Below are 11,061 nucleotides of genomic sequence, written 5' to 3'. Positions count from 1 at the left end.
CGTGGCCACTTCCGAAGGCCCCTTTGTCCATCCCTTTATCCAGAAGAGCGGCTGCAATTGTGCAGGGCACAAAGCCCCCGCGGGCCCTGACTTCCCACCCCTGCCTGTGGCCTGCCTGGGAGAGGGTTTCCCAGGCTCCTCAAGAAGGCAGCCTCCTGCCCCCTCCTAGGCAGCCAGGGACCCAGATCTTCTACTTCCGGGCCCAGGATCTATTCATCTAGCCTATCCCAGCTCCCCCGTCCCCCAGGGGGCCCAGGCATTCACAGAGGCCATGGACTCACTGCTCCTCCATTGCCCATCCTGGACACACACGGGCAAATGGTTCCCAGGCTTACCACTGGGGTGGCGAGGGAGACCCCAGGAAGAGGCTGTGTGCTCCATTCACCTGCTGCAAAGCATTTTTGGAGGATTTGCTGACATAGAGGCATCCTGGGGTGGTGGATTGAGTGTGGGTCACCCCAAGAGGCAGCTGGAAAGTGGGGTACAGCCTGGGAGTGGGCTGGAAGGCATGCCTGCAGGGTCCTCGTGCCTGCTGTGAACACAGAGCAGCTGTGCCAGAGGAGGGACACAGTGAAGGAGGGAAGAGGGAGAAGGAAAGGTATCTTGACCTCCTCCTCTCCTCTCCTTATGCCTTTAAGCATTGGCATGCTAAGCCCTGGGCCGCCATCACTGCACTCAGTCCTTCTAGTACTAGTACTACCCCTTCTTATAGACAACCAAGGCTGAAAGGAGTCAAGTGACTTTCTCAAGGTCTCACAGTGGAATTCAAGGTAGTGGGTCTTTGACACTTAAGTCTGTGCTTCCCCTTCAGGAAAGGGGGCAGGGAATGCCAGAGGGGTGAACTACATGGCCAAGCCTGCAGAGGCTGCTCCAGGGCTGGCTGCCTTGCCTGGCCTGCCCAGGTACTGGGGCTCTCTGGGAACCCAACTTCGGCTGATCCCCTGGGGATGGCCCCCTCTGCTCAGTCTAACGGCTCTGGCCTGTCTAGGAAAGGGCCAGAAAAGCCCTTCACCCTGGTTTCATCCCTTACCTCTCTGCCCACCCCTCATCGCCAAAGAGGGACTGAGGATGGCACTCCCGGGCCTATCCATATGCCCTGGGAGCACTCCTGGAGGAAATCCTGGCCCACCTAGTGGCTGACGGCTTTTACCCAACCTGTTTTCTGGGTTAGACGAGGCAGTGACTCAAGGTCTAGAGGTCCTTTCCTGGAATCCAGAGGGGCATTGCTAGCCCCAGGGGCCAGGCTCAGGACATCAACCCTCTAGAGAGAGCCAGCCCTGCTCTAGCCTCCAACAAGCCCAGGTCCTTCTGGTGTCCTTAGGAGCAAGCTCGTTTCTGGATTTCTCTGCAGTGACCGAACCAGCCCTGCTGACACTTCCTTCTCATGCCTCTTCCTTGCCTCTCTCTTCTCCCCCTTTGCTTCCACCCTGTTCTCCTGTACTTCCTCCTTTTCTCTTTTCTATTTTCCTTCCTCTCCCTTCCTCTGTCTTCCTCCTCCCCTTTCTCCTCTTCCTCTTTCGTCTTCTATTCCTTCCTACCCCCTTTTTCCTCTCCCTTTCCTCTGCTTTCCTCTCCAGTCCTCCTCCCCTTCTTTCTTTCCTTCCTCCCTCCTGCTTCACATCCTCTTCTTCCTTGGGCCCTCTGTCCCTTCCTTTTTCTCTCTCTCTTCCTCCTTCTTCTACCTCCAGTCCTCTCCAAGGGCCCAGGACTTGAAGCTCATATAAACAATGTAGTGAGCAGTCTCCTCCTGTCATCCCAGAGTGCCCACAAATCACAAAGCTTACATCAAAGGGAGATCTTGGGCTTCCTCTACTAAAGTCCCTCATTTTACAGATGGGCCCAGAGAGGGTATGCAACTTGCATAAGGTCACATAGCTCAGAGCACTGAAGTACCATGTAGCCACTTGTCCATGGGCATACAAATAATCACAGTTACCATTAATTGAGTAACTACTCAGTGTTAGTCCTGTGCCAGGTACTTTATATCTATTCCATGATATCAACCCTTTAGAATAGGTGTTGCTGTTGCCTTTTACTTTGCACAGGGAACTGAAACACAGAGAAATCCAATCCTTCTAGCTGTGTGACTTGTCCAAGGTCACACAGCTAGAAGGCAGAAGAGCAAGGATTCAGCCTGGGTTGGCTCAACTCAACTCTGATCTGCTTTTTTTTTTTTTTTTTTTTTTTTTTGGCATGCTAAGCCATATGACATCTATTCTCTGTCATCCAGGTTGGAGTGCAGTGGCACAATCTCGGCTCACTGCAACCTCTGCCTCCCAGGTTCAAGTCATTCTCCTGCCTCAGCCTCCCAAGTAGCTGGGACTACAGACGCATGCCACCACGCCTGGCTAATTTTTTGTACTTTTTGCTAGAGCGGGGTTTCGCCATGTTGGTCAGGCTGGTCTTGAACTCTTGACCTCAAGTGACCTGCCTGCCTTGGCTTCCCAAAATGCTGTAATTACAGGCATGAGCCACTGTGCCGAGCCCAACTCTGAGCATTCATGAGATCTGCTAGGGTCACTAGCTCTAGCTTCCTCCTCTTCAGGACTCATTGGTCACTGACTTCCCCAGAGCCTGCTTGAGGTCCCACGAGGCCTCTGTGTTATACCAGACTATCCTTTGTCAGCCCAGACCTGAGGCCGCATTATACACCTAGATCCTGCCTGAGATGAGACCATCAGTTTAACCAGGGAGCCTGTCCTGTTTGCTCAGGCCTCGCACATGAGGGCAGAGGAGAATCTTGGGAGAGCAGGGTGGGAGGAAGGCCTTGGAGCATCTCCTCTTTGCATCTGTCTGCCCACCCAGGAGCTCTCCCTCTGAGATGTTGTATGAATTCAGCATCCACAAAAGCTCAGGGTAGAGGTGAGAGTGCAGCTACAGCTGTGGGGATGAGGCCAGGAAGGAGGCAGCAAGAGACACTCCAACCCCTCGCTGTCTCTTGGAGCAGAAGGACACCTGTCAGATGTGGGAGGGCAATGGGCTACACCCTCTCGAAGAGGTGCTAAGCTTGGGCCTCTTGCCAGCTCTAAAGAGAGCCTGACCCCGGCTGAGCCAGGTCAGTGTAGGCCAGAATGTCTGCAGGAGGCTGCTCAGTCCAGCAACTAGGTTCTTGCCCTTCACATGGCTTCCCTGCACTCGTCGGTCACAGGCCCTATGAGTGTGGGAGTAGTAAGGGATCCAGGTGGCAGGGAGTCCCTGGTGCTGGCTGGCTGAGCACCCCAGACTAAATGTGTGCCAACACCAGGACCTGAGAGGAGAAAAGAAATGGGTCCACTTGACAGATGAGGAAACTGAGACCCAGATTGGGGAAGAGAGTTTTGTGAGTTCACACAGTAGATGACAGACACTCCTGGCTCTTGGAGGAGAGGATTCTGGGAGGACCACCAGGGGATCCCCCTCCTCATCCCATACTGGCTCACCAGCCCAAGAGTGCTCAGAGCTTGGAGGATTGCTATTGGGAAGCTGGGCAACTTCTTCCCAGAACAGGGCTTGGGTCCACAGGGAGTGCTTATGGAGGTCCTGCCTGCAGCACCAGAGCTAGCCCATATGGCATCTCCATTTGAGTTGGACAAAAGGACCCTCTCCCTATCACTTTACCTCCCTTTGCTGGATGGTAAACACATCCAGACTTTTCTTTTCTTTTCTTTTTTGACAGAGTCTCGCTCTGTCACCCAGGCTGGAGTGCAGTGGTGCGATCTTGGCTCACTGAAACCTCCACCTCTCAGGTTTAAGTGATTCTCCTGCCTCAGACTCCCAAGTAGCTGGAATTACAGGCACCTACCACCATGCCCAGCTAATTTTTCTGTATTTTTAGTGGAGATGGGGTTTCACCATGTTGGTCAGGCGGGTCTTGAACTCCTGACCTCCAGCAATCCACCTGCCTAAGCCTCACAAAGTGCTGGGATTACAGGCGTGAGCCACCATGCCCATCCCACATCCAGACTTTCTGATCCAGTGCCTGAGGGCACCCCACTCACCTGGCCCCTCTCCATGCCCCTCTCTTCCCTCTGCCATCACCTCTCTCTACAGCCCCTCTTCCTTCTCTATCTACCCTCTCGTTCTCTGAGCTCAGCTGGGCCATGTCCCCAGTACCCCCAGAAGTCCCAGCTTTACAGAGGGCCTTCCACAGGCCTCTTGCTGGCGTCCCTCTGCCTCTGCTTGCCCCAGCAGACCCACCTTAGCACCTGCTGTGCCTTTGGGCCAGACGCCATCCCTCCTTCCTCTCCTGGACTGCTCCTAAGCATGTATCCGGTCTTAGTGGTCCCTTCTTTTAGGAGGCCTTTGCACCTTTGTGACCCCGTTGGCTGACTTAGCTGCCCCTCTGCTAGGTTCCTCCTTGGGTGGGCCTGCATGCTGCATGCTGACACTCTGGTTCCCCAGGTGACACAAGGCTTCCAGAGCAAGGGAGTCTATCTGTCTTTCACCCAGCTGCATCTCTATGCCTAGGCCCAGAATAAAAATCGCTACTATTTAATGAATATGTTGAATGTTTCCTGTGTACCAGACACTGTGCAGAACATGTTATATACCATACCTCAGTGACTCTTCACAATGACCTTTTATATTCTATTACTAATAATAAGTACTAACAATAATATATGCTATCATTAAGCCCCTTCTACAGGTAAAGAACTGAGTCCCAGAAAAGTTTCCTGTTCAGGAGTATGTTTCAATCTTCTGTGATAGGTACTGTCTCTGGGAAAATGAGGGTTGAATGAACCAGTGAATAAACCGCAAGGATCTTCAGAGATGGGCAGGGAGAAACTGGGCTACTTCTCTCACCAGAGGGTGGCATTGGGTCCCTGATCCCAGCAGGGACTGTGTCCCAGCCCAAGGGGCTCTAGAACCTTCTGAGATTAGCTCTGGGTCCAAGCCTCAGGTATGAGATGTATGCACCTCATTCTGTGAGTTCTGGGCCCACCTCTGTAAAATGGGCATTGCAATCCTGCCCTGGCTACCTGCATGCTGGTTTCAGGGGCTCAGGCCCAATCCTGAATGTCAACATGCTTGAAAATGGTAGGCCGGGTGCAGTGACTCAATCCTGTAATCTCAGCACTTTGGAAGGCTGATGTGGAAGGATCCCTTGTGCCAGGGAGTTTGAGACCTGCCTGGGCAACATAGCGACACTCTGTCTCTAAAATAATTTTTTACACCATTTTGGGAGACTGAGGCGGGCAGATCACTTGAGGTCAGGAGTTCGAGACTAGCCTGACCAATGTGGTAAAACCCTGTCTCTACTGAAAATACAAAAATTAGCAGGTGTGGCAGCAGGTGCCTGTAATCTCAGCTACTCTGGAGGTTGAGGCAGGATAATCACTTGAACCCAGGAGGCAGAAGTTGTAGTAAGCCAAGATTGCACCATTGCACTCCAGCCTGGGCAACAAGAGTGAAACTCCATCTCAAAAAATAAATAAATGAATAAATAAATTTTAAAAATTAGCCAGGCATGGTGGTGCACACCTATAGTCCCAACTACCTGGGAGGCTGAGGCAGGGGGAGTCGCTTGAGCCCAGGAGCTGGAGGTTGCCATGAGCCAGGCTGGTAGCTGTCCACTGTGCCGTGAGCATAGATGGGAGTGAGATGGTGGCAAGTCACAAGGAGCTGGAAAGCTGCCCCCTGAGGTAATGCAGCTGTGGCTGCACAGGCTCTATCCACCTGCTGTGTCAGGGAGGAGGGAGGAGAGGAAGAGAGAGGGCACTGCTGGGGCAGTGGGCACAAAGCCGGCACCAGGTCAGGCAGGACCAGTGGGCAGACCAGGGTCAGTGGCCTGGGTGAGGTCTAGGGCATCCAGATGCCCATCCTCTTCCCAAGGCCACTGTGGCTTCCCACTAATCCTGGGCATAGGGAGGGGTGGAGCCAGGAGGGCAGAGCAAACCTCACAGCCTGAGGGGAGCACCTGTGGGCGAGGCCTGGGAGAGGAGCTGAGAGAGGAGCTGAGGCTGCATAGCAAGGAGCTCGACAGTGAAACAAGGCTGAGTGTCGTTGACTTATTCAACAACCTTTATTGAGCCATTTTACTGAGCATGATGATCCAGGCATCATGATATACAGCTCTGAACAAAACACATGACCATCCCTGCCTCACAGAGCTGACATTCTGGTGGAGGAGATGGGCAATAAACAAGATAAATAAGTACATTATAGACATGATCTGAAGGTGAGGAATAAAGCAGGAAGGTGAACAGGGTGTGCTGGGGCTGCCATTGCAAATAAGGAGGCCAGGGAAGGCCTCATTAACAGGGTGACATTTGAGCAAAGGCATGAAGCCAATTCTGATGCCGACCCACCTATTCATGCTTTGGAGTCAAGTTCGGATGTCAGCTCCAAGACTGCAAGGGTATTGGTTTTTTTCACTGGTGGATCCCAAGCACTTGGGTGGGGCCTGGTGCCTGGTTCAATAAGTATTTGTGGATATGATAGAAATGAAAAAAGGAGTCGTTTGGCATCCAGTCATTGCCGGGGCTGGTGCTGGGGTTCTCCTGGTGATTCCAGCCCCCAACCTCCTGGGACAATGCTTGAAAACCACTGACCCTACTGGAAAAGTGGCAAGGGGCGGGGTGGCGGGAGGGCAGGGGCACAGGCCAGCTCCAGGGCGGGGACGTTTGCTGTGTACAGGCAAGACTATGTCATCTTGCTTGGGTTCCCGGGTCACGCAGGGTCTGCAGTACTGTGGTGCCGTGTGATCAGAGACCATGGTGGTGGCTGGGAGCCTCTGATATGCTTCTGGAGCCGGGCTGCAGTGGCTTACACGGGGCAGCTGAGGGTGTTCCATGTCGGTGGGGGTAGGGGCAGGGGCTCTAGGTTCTGATTGCCGCCTGCCGCCCCTGGGAAGGCAGTAGGTGGTGGCTGGGTTGCCTGGAAGTCACCTGCACCCCTTCATGACTGGGTCCTGATCCCATCCTAAGTCTCTGTGGGGTGGCGGTGGGGTGGCAGCTTGCTGGGGTGTCTACCTGGGAGATATGAAACTCTAGGTCCTAGGCCCCACGAGGCCCTTTGCAGGCGAGCAGGAAGCGTCAGTTTCTGCATGTGTAAGATACCAACCTACCTGTTTTAGGGGCTGTTGTGAAGACTGAAGGGAAGGAAGGACCTGGCAGCACCTTTAAAAGGCCCCTGAAGGGCTGTGCTGGGTTAAAATCCCGCCTTCCCCTAATTCCTAAGCCTCTGTGCCCTGCGAGGGCTGCATGTGCCCCAAGAGGGCGCCCTTTCCTAATTTTCACAAAAGATTTGCAGGGGCCAGCAGCCGCGATGGGGCACAGGCCCTATCAGGAGAGAGGGTGGCCTGCCACCCGGAAGCCCTTGGGGACTCCCTGGGGTTAAAGCACCTTCCCTGGTGCGGATGTTTGCCAGTTCTCGGAGGCAGGCGGAGTGGGGATCCCATCCCCAGTGGCAGATGAGAGGCCTGGATGACCTGCGCAAGAGATCGTGCGTGGAGGTGCGGCCAGCAAGTCCGGGGCTATGCTCCACGGTCGCCCCGGGATCTGCACATCACCTGCCCAGGTGGCAACCGGTTGAAGGCTTCCAAATGTCCGACACCCCTCTCGATCCTCCAAGCCCAGCTCCCACCTGCCCATCACCCTATCACTAGGAAAGGAGGAAACAGTTAATAAAGTCCTTATTTCCATCACATTTGCCATTTCCTGATCTAAGTAGAGTGTCAAGAGAGTGACAGGCTAAAACTGCTGATTACTGTGGCTTGAAGGCAGTGACCAGTGAAAGGCACTAGTCACTGCCTGTTTTGGGTGCCTAACCCTGTAATTAATCAGCAGTGGTGGGGGTGATAGGGGGACGAGAAGAAGCTGGGGGTAGGTTTGTGCAGCTCCCACCCCAGGAGGTGGGAATACGGCAATTAAAGGGACAGATACTCTCCTCCCCTCAACAGCCTGGTAGGTGGGTCTGAGGATGGAGGAGGCAGGGACAAAGGTACAGTCACCAAGAAATCAGTTGGGTTATTTTGATTTCAAACCCAGATTGTCGGTCTGTGCCTAGGGTCTTCTCTTCCCCCACTCCCCCAAATCCCTAGGGTTATCATTCAATCCAATTTAGCAGCCTGCCCTCTGGGGGCCTAAATGTTAGAACAGATGAGGCTGATGGAGACTCAAACACACAGAGCCATTTAATCCGTCTGGCAGGAGGGACTGTTTATAGAAGAGATTTCATTTATTTTACTCCCAATATTGAGGAGGCTTGGCGGGGAATAAACCCTTCCTCTAGGTAGGCTGGTAAACTTTGCAACTTGTTTGCAAGCATGTTTGAAACATATGGTATCATAGGAACAAGGATAGCCTGAAGCCTGGTTGCAGCTCACACTTTTCATTTTTTCATTCATCCAAGTTATTGATTTTGTCGGCACTTGTAGCATCAGGCGCACTGCAATCTGGATTGGGGTTTCTGGCATTCCTTGCAGGATGAGCCCCGGGAATGGTCTCTGACCGCACAGCACCAGCCTGCCACTGGTGGGGCCCCCTTTGTCGTTGGGGCTCTTTTCTAGGATCCAGCGCGCTGCCAGCCAGGGCTCAGGAGGAGGCTTGGAGCTCAGATCTGGATCTCCTGGGCAGGCAGCAGTGCCCTCCTCTGAGGCAGAAGTGTGCCCCAACCTCTAGGTGGCCAGGTTAGGGAAGCTAGGACTTGATCTTCTGACCTGTTAGTCCCCTGAGGATCAGTCAATTAATCCACTAAAGCTCGGTTGTTTTTATTTGACTCCTAACACTGTTGCCCCACCAGTCCCCTTTGTATACCCTGGGGGCTGAGAGACCAGACAAGACTAAAATCCACAGAGGGGTCAGAGGGGAGGGCCTGGCAATTAACCCTGCATCCTGAGCAGGGTGGAGTCAGGGGTCAGTGGGGGTGGGGAGGGGCTGACCACCAGCTGCCACGCCCAGGAGGAGGCCTCCCGGGACACCCACAGGTGGGATTCCAGGCAGGCCCAAGTTGGGGAGAGACAGGGGACTCTGAACAGCTTTTTCCCTTCCCCACACACCAAGGCAGGGCCCATCCTGCTCCTGCCCAGGCCTCTTCCTGGGGTAGGACCCCTGCCCCCCACCCCATCTGAAGCAGCAGCTGATTCCCTCCCCTGCTGTCCCTCCCCCCTCCACTCTACTTTCCGAGGAGAATAACCTGTGATAATTTTTTCTTCTTCTTTCTGGCAACTAATGGACTCCTTAAATAGCAAAAATTGCGGCCTGTAATTAAGATCTTGCTTTTTAAATGATTAATCATTGTAACCCCTTTGAGCAGCATCCCACTTCCCACTCTTCTCACATTGAAATGCAGATCGTTGGCAAGGGAGGGAGGTGCTCCCAAGCCACTGAGGAGCAATTAAACCTTCCCAGCTGTCACTCGCCCGCCTCGTCTGCCTCCCCGGCCTGTCCAGACGCCTAGGAAGGAGAGTGCAGGGCCCCTGCTCCATGGTGGCGCCAGACTCACCAGCAGCCTGGCTGGGGGGCACCGGGCCGGTCCGCCTCCAAGCCTGACCCTGGCTTGCCCTTGCGTGGCAGCCCAGAAGCTGGCTTTTGGACACTCCCAGGAAGTCAGATCATGTTTGCTGAGCACTTGCTGGGTGCCCACACTTTAAAAGATCTCATTCAATTTTCACAATAGCCACCTGAGAGAAATGTGAAGACGCCCATTTCTACAAAGGGGCAAGCAGAGGCACAAATTCACAAACTTCAGAAGTGGTCATAACAGGATTTCCAACAAGGACTGGCTGATCCAAAACCTAGCCTTCGTGTAGTTGGCAGGAGGTCATGGGAGACCTCACTGAACACGCGTCCACACACCACACACGCACGCACACACAAAACTCTTCACCAGCTTGCAAAGGGCTCTCCGGGTTGATCTCTTTGAAGTCATTGTTGCAAACAACTGCCATCATTAGTCAGTCTGTGGAAGTGTTTCCAAGCCTTCTTCCATTGATATATACATGGAATGACAGCACGATTTGGGGGTGGTAGGTCATTGGAGCTAGAAGGAAACTTGGAATCCTCAGAGTCCATGCCCCTTTTTACTCAAGAGGACACTGGGGCCTGAATGTCAAGAGACTTGGCCAACATCAAAAGTCACATTTGCAGCACTTAGCAGGTGCCAGCTTCATAGCAGGCGCTCATGGATCTGTTAAATAGTAAACATGGAAAGATGTACTTCTTCCTTTAGGGCTCTACTGTTGCATTTTTCAGAAGGGATTTTTGTGTATTTGTGTGGTGGTGGCAGAGGTTTGGGGGCAAAGGAGCTCCATCCTTATTGACTGTTTCAGAGGAATGGGCAGGAGAGAAAGAGAGACAGTCACAAGCATGAACAGGGCTTCTGTGTGTGGCTGTGCAGACCCCTGCACAGATGTGCTGGGCTAGGAAAGTTGGAAAGGCCCTTTCACTGCTGGCTAAGCCAAGACGTGTGCATGGCTTAGTGTGGGCCTGGACCAGGGCTGGAGGAAGTGGGAAGGCCAGCATGCTGCAGAAGGAAATCCCCTCTCGATCTCCGACAGAGAGCTGATTCCAAAAGAAACCCAGACCTAAATAGTCAGTGACCCACCCTGGTTAAGATCCTAATGATAAGCTGTGGGTTGGGGGCGGTACCTGCTGCCTGTAGGGCAATTTGGCAAGATTGGCACCATTACGAATGCATATAAGCATTGGTCCAGCAAGGCCCATTTTGGGAATTTATCCTACAGGTACACTCATACTGTGAGAACTCACTTATGTGCAAGACTATTTGTTGCAGCATCATTTGTGAAAAAAGTTGGAAACCACCCAAATGAGCCTCAAGAGAGGATGGGTTCAGGTGAAACCATGTAGCTGAGTAAGAGAATGAGAACGATCTCCTTGCTCTGATAGAGAAAGGTTGCAAAGATCCCCATGACACACTACCATAAAGAAAAACAGCATGACATAGTGCACTATGCCACCTTTTGTGTGAAAATAAGAGTCACAGGCCGGGCGCGGTGGCTCAAGCCTGTAATCCCAGCACTTTGGGAGGCCGAGACGGGCGGATCACGAGGTCAGGAGATCAAGACCATCCTGGCTAACAGGGTGAAACCCCGTCTCTACTAAAAATACAAAAAACTAGCCG

The sequence above is a fragment of the Theropithecus gelada genome, chromosome 7b (genome assembly GCF_003255815.1).
Source record: "Theropithecus gelada isolate Dixy chromosome 7b, Tgel_1.0, whole genome shotgun sequence".
NCBI lineage: Eukaryota > Metazoa > Chordata > Mammalia > Primates > Cercopithecidae > Theropithecus > Theropithecus gelada.
Note: the sequence above shows the minus strand (reverse complement) of the source record.